Raw genomic sequence first — 10,527 nt, forward strand, 5'->3', positions numbered from 1 at the left:
GAAAATCATACCAAATAGCACTACACATTTAAATGCAAAAGTGACTAGAATTTCACAACATCAAAATGTTTTCCAAATGATTGTCCTTTATTCAGCCATGAACAAGCATGTTTAAATTATATAAAATTGGGCATTTCAAACCTAAATACTGGATTAAGGTCCCTAGTTTAGATAGCTGAATGACATCAATATTGAAGTTCACAACAAACGTAGAAATTAAAGTTCCCAAGCATACCAAGTTCATGCACCATGTCATTTCTCAAACAGATCTAATATATGGCTCACATTATATCACCCTGACAATAACCATGTGATTTAGCTTAGCTTTTCAACCCTCCTGTAACCTATTTTCTCCAAAAGAGAGGAGGAATGTCTTTTCAGACCCTGTCATGTCAACTTTTCTCGCACAGACACAGTAATACTCTCATCTCCTCTGCTTTTGGGAGCTGGCTCTGTGGCCTTTTACCAACACAAATTACTAGCTATAGCCTACAGTGAACTACGCTGAATGTGGCATTTTTAATTTCTTTTCTAATTAACCTATTTGCATGCATTTTAGTAATTATACAGCTTTGCATACCTAACAAGAAATATCCCACTGTGCAATGCCAACAGTTAATATAGCACAGTAATCTGCCTTCACCAAGACAGAGGAGATGATATTTAGGGAGAGCACAGAAACTTGGCCATTACATGTGGCCATCCCACTTATATTCCACCAGCACCCACAAGCTCTGGATGCTGGTGTCTGCAGCAAAATTCCTAATAGTACCTACTTTGATTCTTGCTCATGAGATTGACTAACCTCTTTCTGAAATTGAAGTTAATCTGCCTCCTATGGCTTCATCAAGTACTCCCAGATCTCTTACTGTGGAAGCTCCTCTTTATTCACTTTAGCTTCTGGTTTTGTGACTTTGCAAAGTTCACTCACAACCCCCCCTTTCCCCCCCCAATCCCTCACTCAAAACTGAGAAGCCCCAGTGTTTCCAGCTTCTCTCCAGTATCTTTCCAAAACTTCCTGTCCTTGACCATCTACCTTACCCTTCTCTGGCTCCACCATATCGTTCTTGAGATGTGGAGATCAGAACTGCACACAGGACTTGAATGTATTTCATACTTGGCCCAATAGCATCACTAGCAGACACCAAGCACTTGCCTGAGAAGATATGGTATTCACTGACAGCCAAGTATTTCCTCTGAGGTCCTCAGAAACTTACCCTAGACAGAGCACGATTTTCCTCTATGAAAACTGCTTCTAAAGCCTGAGGTAGCTTACGTGCAGTACAGCTAGTCATGCGGTCAGAAGACAGATACATGCAGAGCAATGAAGTCCATTTACTTTTATTACAAAAAAATTACTACTCTCTACCTCCCAGTTTCCAGCCTGAAACACTGTGACTGACACAAGTAAGTCTTCTTACCTTTTTACTGACAAATCACATGACTTCTCCTTTTTTAAAGGCACCACTATACCAATGCAGGTACCTGAGGTTCATCTGTCATAAACTGTGTATAGTAGGGACACATGTCAAGAATATGAAAGATGAACCTTTGGAAATGTCTGACAAAATGCCCATGGTACAGATAAGGCCTGCCTTGAGAGGCAGCATTTGTTGCTTCACACTACGGACAAAGTGCCACAATCCAGAGATTTCAACTCCTTTTTGCAGATTCAAACCCTACCAAAAAAAAAAAAGGAGGAAAAGAGAGTCGGAGTGGAACAAGAGAAAAATAGAAGTGCAACTGCAATATGCTGTGCTGATATAATTTCACTGCACTGCAGACTAACTTCAATATGTGAAGACTTAAACCAGACTGCTCTCTTCTATCCAACACTTGTCAGGGCTGAGGCTGAAAGGCTGAGAGCCGGCAAGATCACACTTTACTCCCAAAGCCAAGAACAGAAACCAGAGATTTTTTTATGATGATTCTTGAATCAAACACATTTTGCGGTTAATCATTTAGACTCTTATGAATTAACCTCTAGTTTGACCTCATTTCTGAAACACTTTGCTTGCTTCTGATCAAAAATTTGAAAACTGATGCCTGAAATGCATGAGAGATTGTATAGCATCAATTGTTCTGAACTACCTAAAAAAAAGACCTTCATTATAGTTCTATTCATTTGCCTTATTCTTTACACAACCAAAATTAAACACAAATAGGAGGATTAATCTGCTCTTGTGAGCCATAGTGCAAAAGGTGCACTACTTAATTTGGGAATGCTTCATTTCAGTACACTGAAACTGAAGTAACATTGTGGAGATGGCTGCAGTGTGCAAGAAATAGCCAGGAAGAACTTTGTTTTGTCATTTCTGAAAGTATAACAATGACAAAAAGAAACTCTACTAACAAGGTAGTGCTTTGATATGGATATCCTCCTTCCAGTCTGATTGCCTATAACTGCAGTGCTTTTATGGCAAGCAAACTATCCCTTTCAAGACTTTCCTTAACCCTGTCAGTTTTAATTCTGCAGGACAGGGTTATGAATATGCTATTGTGATCTCCTCTCAGGAGGTTACAGGGTGTTGGTTTCAGGTCATTCAGCAAAGCAGGACCAAAGAAAGCAGCATGAAGGCAAGAGTTCCTGCTCACAACAGCAACCCAAATTGTGACCCAGGATCATGAGATCTTATTCCAGAAGACAGAAACTGTAGTAGATATTCACAACTCCACAATTAGGAATCAAAGCACAAAATGGGAAAGTTGTAGTAGTAAGTGGCTAAGCCAAAATGAGCTTTTATAAAATGGAACAACAGAAAATAAAAGAGCTTACTGGTTAGAAAATAATAAAGGCAAAGCAATTAAATATACAACTCTTTAGGAAATTACTAATTTTGCATATCCAAATTATAAAGCCAGAATATAACATAAGCACAGTATTTAAGGAGAATTGGATGGGATGATGGATAATAGTTTTGAACTGAAAGAGGGAAGATTTAGATTAGATATTAGAGATCAGTTTTTCCTTGTGAGGGTGGTGAGGCACTGGCACAGGATGCTTAGAGAAGCTGTCTGCCCCATCTCTGGCAGTGTTCAAGGCCAGGTGGGACGGGGCTTGGACTGACCTGGTCTAGTGGAAGGTGTTCCTGCCCATGGCAGGGGCTTGGAACTAGATGAGTTTTAAGGTCCCTTCTAACCCAAACCATTATATGAACATGTCAGCATACAAGCTGAACTAGCGCCTTATCAACTGTATCAGCTGAGCTTTTGATTTGCAATTTTCAAATTGTTAAGCATTTGTTTTTCACTGCAATATGAATGAAGAATTTCCAAGTCTTTTTTAGTTTAAGATGAAGTTGCCCTCATATTTACTGTAGTCCTGTTCACATTGCAGACACAGAGGTTTTAACCTGTTACATGAATGATAATATTTAAATAAAAAAAAGCTGACATACAGTGTCTGAGAAATTACAATTTAATTTTTTCACATGTAAATCCTTATTAAGACATTTTAAAACAGAGAATGTATGAGATTTTGAGAAAAGATGATTCTTAAGAATCTGTTCAACTACAAGGCTGGACAAAGCAATCACAGCCACCTTAGCATCCTCTTAAGGCTCACCAGGCCTAACATGCCTTCCTCCAAAAGACACCAGTGGAATTTAGGCATAAATGTCAAGTGGGAAGCAGAGCTCATGAAGAATAAAACCAAGATGAAATATTTTTATAAGAGTAATACTGCTGAAAAGTATATGCAATAATGCGATTAAAGATGTATTGGCAAACAATTACTGTATCTGGTGGCATATGACAGTGAGACATCACTGAAGAAAAGAATTCTTATGCTAAGTAGCAATAAGGCACTCTATAGCATGGCAAATTGAAAATACTTTTTATCATGTGACATCAAGCATATGGTATGCTGATGACTGGTGAATGACAAACTTTGAAATGTTATTATTACCCTAATGAGAAAAACCTGACATAAAGGAATTAATTAGCTTTTAATTTATTTAGTATTAAGAAATAGCACAGACTCCAGATGGTAGTTTCTAAGGTTTTTAAGGGGGTGTGGGGGGGGATGCAGTCGCCTATTTTTTTCCTGTATCTTGGTACTTTATTCTAGGATGGCAAAACACGAAGTTATACAATTCCTCCAATTCTTGTTTGCTTTGAGAAAAAACTGCAATAGGTCTACTAGATTTAAAATTTAATCCTGATGGGGTATTAGAATATTTTTAAGGATGAGTTGCTAATTCAAAACAAATTATGCCTGGTTCTTTTACAGCGTTATTATGAGCAGCAGCTCATAATACTTGCATAAATGTGACTTTTCATGCCTTCAATAAATTTCAGACATGCATAAATTCAAGCCATATGTCTTTGCAAAGGATCAGCACCATTGAAAATCAAGGAGCTAGGCTAGGTTTTCCTTCTGAAATATACACCAACAGTATATTGCAAAACTGCAATATTTCTGAAATTTTAGATAATTCAAGCATAAAAATTAATTATAATAATGTATAGACAGTATTTTGAGTCTATGCTTTATAATCAACACTATTACATACAGCATAGCTACAGCTGGCTCTCATGATGTTCCAGGCACATAATTCTGTATTTGAAAGACATAAGGGCTTACCAACACCTTTCCTAGTGCATTTGCAAATGTGCACAGAGAACACTGGATTAGCTGGCTAAGCAAACTCTCCCACAAAAGATACAGGTGAACACAGATTTTAGAAAAGAGTGTTGTTTTCACAGCAAACAGTAAGCAAAGTTTCAGTATTTTTCATATCCTTGGGAGGCTGAAGGTTAAGTATGGTCTCATAACTGCAACTTCCCCAAAACTTAATTTTGCCATCACAGAAAGCTCAGTTTGGCCTTGGTTCCATTTCTGACTAAAATACCTCATGACAGGTTTATAGTACTAATTTCCTTTTCTACTGCACTCCTTATAAATGTTTTCTTTATAGCATAAATCACATTCCCAAGACCAGATAAGTAGAGACTCACAGAGATCATTTTCCTGGATTTTATATCTCAAGCATTCTGTAACAGATTCATGTTCTGTATTGATTATTCATAATGACAGGCCTTAATGACCTGAACTATTGTCATGAATAAATGAAATGGTGATAAAAGGTAAAGAACTTCAAAATATTTCTCAGGACTATTACTAACATGGTCACAGGGATTTCTAAAGGATACTGCTGGCTCTCAAAAGGAAGTTAATTCTGCTAGTAATATTTGTTTTCTTTTGGTTTTAGTAATGTAACTTCAGACACATAGATAAGCCTAAAGTCTATTTGTTTTTCTGAATTACTTTTATCTCCTGGGCCCTTGAATAAGAGGTACTAGTTTTGTAGATCTGGGAAAAAAAAATCTGCAGAGTCTCAAATCATTCCACCCTACCTACAGCTTTTTTCAGCCTGTGCTACAACCCAGACTGTTGATTCAAGGACCCTGAAACTAAACAGCACCATCACTCACCCCTGTCAGTAGCAGCAATGCTCAAATATAAATCCAGCCTCTGCAAAAATCCCTAGGTAGCTGCGACAGGGGAGGTCAGCTGCACAGACAGAGCCACGAATCCCATTTACCCCTTTGACATACAGCACCCAGGAGGTGAGTGAGATTCACAGACCCAAGGCAGGAGTCAGGACCATTATTCTAAATATTCAGCTAGATCAGCAGCTGAACACATGCTATCTCCAGGACACCCACCTAATGTAGGTGGTTCTGGAGATTGTGTCTACTCAATCCTCTCTCTAGCTGACTCTGCATGCTATTCAAATTTTCAGCCCTGGTGTCTAGCCACAATGCAGAAGTCTCCAACACACTTAAGACCACACACCAAATTCAAAGCACTTCTTTAGCCAAAAACAATTATTTGTAATTGTTTCTACTGAGGTAAAAGTGTGTGGCTTTTGGATGAAAACCATGGGACTTGATAAAAATATATATGTAAACTGACACTGCGTCTGACTAATAGGAAAGTGGAAGTTTTATTGCCTCTGCATGAAGCAGACGCTGTCCTCTCTCATTGACCTTGGTGTACCATTTGGAGCCAACCAGGAAATCATAATTAGGTGAAAAGAATTTGTTTAGCCTTTTCTTTCAACTCCCTGAAAATGTCGAGGAAGATACAGTCCCCTCTAAAGTATATTACTTAGTGCTTCAATTGCAAATAGTTGTTGCACTTTCTCCTTTCTTCTTTTTTTTCGCTATTCTTTCTTTCCTCTCTCTCTCCTTATTTCATTCTTTGCAAATTCTAATGGATTTCTGAGGTGGGGAACAGAGTATCCACTGGTGACCTCCTCAAACAAAGAATGTCACACAGTTCCCAGAAGTGCAAGATGCCAGCACAGTTCTTGTTCCACTGCCAGGACGGTCAGCAAACAGCTCTGCTTTCATCACTGCCTTAGTGCTGCTCTTTGAACAGGTTATTAGGTATTCCATGACCCATAAGCCAACATACATGATCTCCATGACCTTCTTACTTTTTCCTGAGACACAAACTGTGAAGCTTGAATCTTCGTCTAGGCCTAACTATCCCTTGTGGCCAAGAAAGCTCCATTCACTCAGACTTTTAGAGGATAAAGCAGGCATATCAGCCTCAGGCTATAAAATGAAAGGAGCATTACAAAAATATGAAAATAAAATGTTCCATTAAAAAAAGATTCCATTACAACTCAAACTTGTTCCTTGTTTCAGATCTGGCCTAAGACGATAATGTTTACTTTGCATACCACTCTGCTGAACTGGAAACTTTTATTAATGATGTGCTTCTGTTTTTTTAAAAATTATCATAACAGATGGATTTATAGGTCTAAAATAGTAACCAAATTCTAATGACAAAGCCATTTAATACACAGCTCAATTTCTGACAACTTAATACTTGCTTTGAAAGCAGTAGTCCCCAAACTAATATGTTTATATCCCAACATAAGTTGCACGTATATGTTCCCTTGCTAACTGCACATTCTGCTGTCCTGACAGTTAAAGCTGTTCTGCAGATTTTGTTTCTTTACTCTATTTTGCAGATGAATGCTTACATTATGAAAGAAATTAATATCAAGATGATCCTCAGATGTGTAATAAGTAACATAAAAAGATTTTAAAATGCTCTCTGATTCTTCAAAAAAACTATGGAGCTCATGAGATGCAAGTCTACATTCGCATATAAATGGAAATACACACACACATATTGATGCATGCACACACACAAAATACTTGTAAAATATCCCACATTTATTCTTCATCAGATTGAACCTTAAGAAATTAACTTTTAGATGACCCTTTATTCTAACTGCATGTTCTCAAACTATTTAATCACATTCTGTCCCCAGACAGCTTTTACTCAGGTATTTGACAAAGACAACATGACCAAGAGTCAGGAAATGGCAAGATAGTGCAAAATACAGCAGTTCACAGCAGGTTAGCTTTACCGAAGTATTTTTCATCATGGAATTATAAAGCAGTCATTAAATTAAACTGCTAACAGCTTCAGAGCAGAAAGAAAGGACTGAAATCGGCTTTCCATCTCAGGACTACAATTCTCATTTATTTCAGGGACTCCACAGCTGCAGCCAAGCATCACTGTAAGCCCAGTAGACAAAACAAATCAGTAGAGAAAACTAATCCATTCCTAGACACATTCATCTCCTTCTAAGGGTCTCTCACCTGCACTGCCTCACAGCTCTACAAGCTAGGGAATCTCTCACAAAGATAGAAACAGAGCTGTCATTTTGGGATATGGTACTGGAAAAAAAACATTAGCAAATTCAGCTGAATGGGGAACAGCCAGCTAAAGACGATGTCATGGAAGTAATAAGGTGGCTTTGGATTCTGCATTTAGGATGTTATCATAGGGCAGATACACAGTCTAGCATAATGAACATGAAACAATATCCACACAGGCAATTAGCTTTTTGATGACAAACTAAGGCAGACAAAAAAAAAAAAAACAAACAAAAAAAACCAAACAAAAAGTGCAACAATGCCCACACTAAACTTTTTTCCTCTCATCTGCCAGAAAAACCTTTGCACTTGAACCTGAAACATGACAGTACAGATTAGAATTAGAATCATAGAATAGTTAGGGTTGGAAAGGACCTTAAGATCATCTAGTTCCAACCCCCCTGCCATGGGCAGGGACACCTCACACTAAACCACCTAACTCAAGGCTCCATTCAACCTGGCCTTCAACACTGCCAAGGATAGAGCATTCACAGCTTCCTTGGGCAACCCATTCCAGTGCCTCACCACCCTAACAGGAAATAACTTCTTCCTTCTGTGTTGAGGACACCAGAACTGCACACAAGTGAGGTCTCACAAGAGCAGAGTAGAGGGGCAGGATCCCCTCCTTCAACCTGCTGATCACGCTCCTTTTGATGCAGCCCAGGATATGGCTGGTTTCTGGGCTGTGAGCGCACACTGAAGCTGGCTCATGTTCATTTTCTCATCAACCAACACCCCCAAGTCCTTCTCAGGGCTGCTCTGGATCTCTTCTCTGCCCAACCTGTAGCTGTGCCTGGGATTGCTCCGACCCAGGTGTAGGACCTTGCACTTGGCATGGTTAAACCTCATGAGGCAGGCATCAGGCCACCTCACAAGCGTGTCAAGGTCCCTCTGGATGGCATTCCTTCCCTCCAGCGGGTCAACTGAACCACACAGCTTGGTGTCATCGGCAAACTTGCTGAGGGTGCACTCAATCCCACTGTCCATGTCAGCGACAAAGATGTTGAACAAGACCGGTCCCAACACCGATCCCTGAGGGACACCACTCATTACTGGTCTCCAGCTCGACATTGAGCCATTGACTACAACTCTTTGCGTGCGGCCACGCAGGCAGTTCTTTATCCACCGAGTGGTCCACCTATCAAATTGATGTCTCTCCAATTTATAGACAAAGATGTCGTGTGGGACAGTGTTGAACGCTTTGCGCAAGTCCAGGTAGATGACATCAACAAAGTAGAAACAGAAGTAGAGATTGGCACAAGTAGAAGTGCTCAGAAATATAAAGGTGGAAGTTTTGATAATCTCCCTCTCATTCCTGTGTTACAAAGCAGTTCTACTCCACTGGAATGGATATCCACAGAATGGAAAAGCAGCTATTGGAAAGCAGCATCTCTAGCATTAGCCAGACACATTTTCCATTCCAAATACTAACTGCTTTAATTTTTTTTAAGTTTAAAGTAATAGACTGTCAGGACATGTTTAGTTGTCCCATGTTCTGTAATCGGGTATCAACATTGCTATCCACACAGTTCTTGCCCTTGCCAGGGTGTCCACATGTGAATAACTAAGATGGGAACTTCCAAAGCTGAATCAATATACATGTTTCAGCTACATTTAGTGTTGTTTCAAAGCTCCAGAAGTCTTCACTCTTTTGAAAGGCCAGCAATAGCTTAAAGTCTTGTTATACTCAGAAAATAAAGATAACTGTTGTCATAAAGAATAATTTGACTGATACACATATACGCACACACAAAAATGTATGTACAAAATACAGAAACTATGCAGGAAAAGTCAAACTAATTCAGAGTTTCTGTTATATTCATTGACAATGGGGTCTTATAGTTTGAAGCAATTACTTTTGTTTTCCAAACCCCAAAAGAAAGAGTTCTCTAGAAGGCTCATTTTCTGGTATTCTCCATTAATATATTCTCCTAGCTTCGTGATTACCTAACAAGACACAGTACTATTGATCTCATATGCTTGGTTGAGTTGTAGATTATGATATATTGAAGAAAAGTTCTGCTTCTAAGATATCTTGCTTTATCCTGGAGAACATTTCACAAGTCAAACATACTGATTCACATTTTAATAAAAAAGAAATTGGGACTTTTTTCTTGTTTCCTTCTTTCAAAAGACAATATCCCAGTCTCTTGTACTCTCTACTAGTAGAGTTCACACCTGAAAAATACCTTATCTAAGGACATCAGCCCTTTTTCATCCATTTTTAATACCCCTAAAATATAATAATAATAATAAAAAAAAAACAAAAGCAGGAATTAATTTTCACTTTAAAGAGCAAATGAAAGAAAAAAAGAAAAACAACCAAACACAAACACACAAACAAAAAACCCCACACTTACTTCATAACCTTACAAAGGAATTCTTTGGATTCAGGGATATTGTAGACTTAATTTTCTCAGATGCCATTACATTAACTGAAGCATGAGATCTCACCTGATCACTACTGTTTATAGTAACTCTTTCACAAGTAAGTTCCACATTTCATCCTATGTTTAGATTTCAAAACTTCTTCTTAGTTCAACATTCTGCAATGAGAAACCTATGCATGTTTCATCTTAGGTTCTCTAAAATCTAGAACACGCATACTTGAAACACATTAAAAAATTGCATTTTATTTCTAATATATTTTTTCCTGAATAAGATATTCCCCCAAATCAATACTTACAAATAAAAAAATTAAAAAATACAAAACAGATTAAGTAGCTCCTGAAGCATTCAAACATAAAAAAAATACACCACTTTCATTATACACAACAAAGTTCAATGATGAGGAGATAATTAGGAGTGTATGGGAATCACTACAAATTTGATATAAATAAA

Source organism: Pezoporus flaviventris, unplaced genomic scaffold (assembly GCF_033815535.1).
Source record: "Pezoporus flaviventris isolate CSIRO_AGI_PZ_B2104156 unplaced genomic scaffold, CSIRO_AGI_Pfla_v1 ptg000027l, whole genome shotgun sequence".
NCBI classification, from domain to species: domain Eukaryota; kingdom Metazoa; phylum Chordata; class Aves; order Psittaciformes; family Psittacidae; genus Pezoporus; species Pezoporus flaviventris.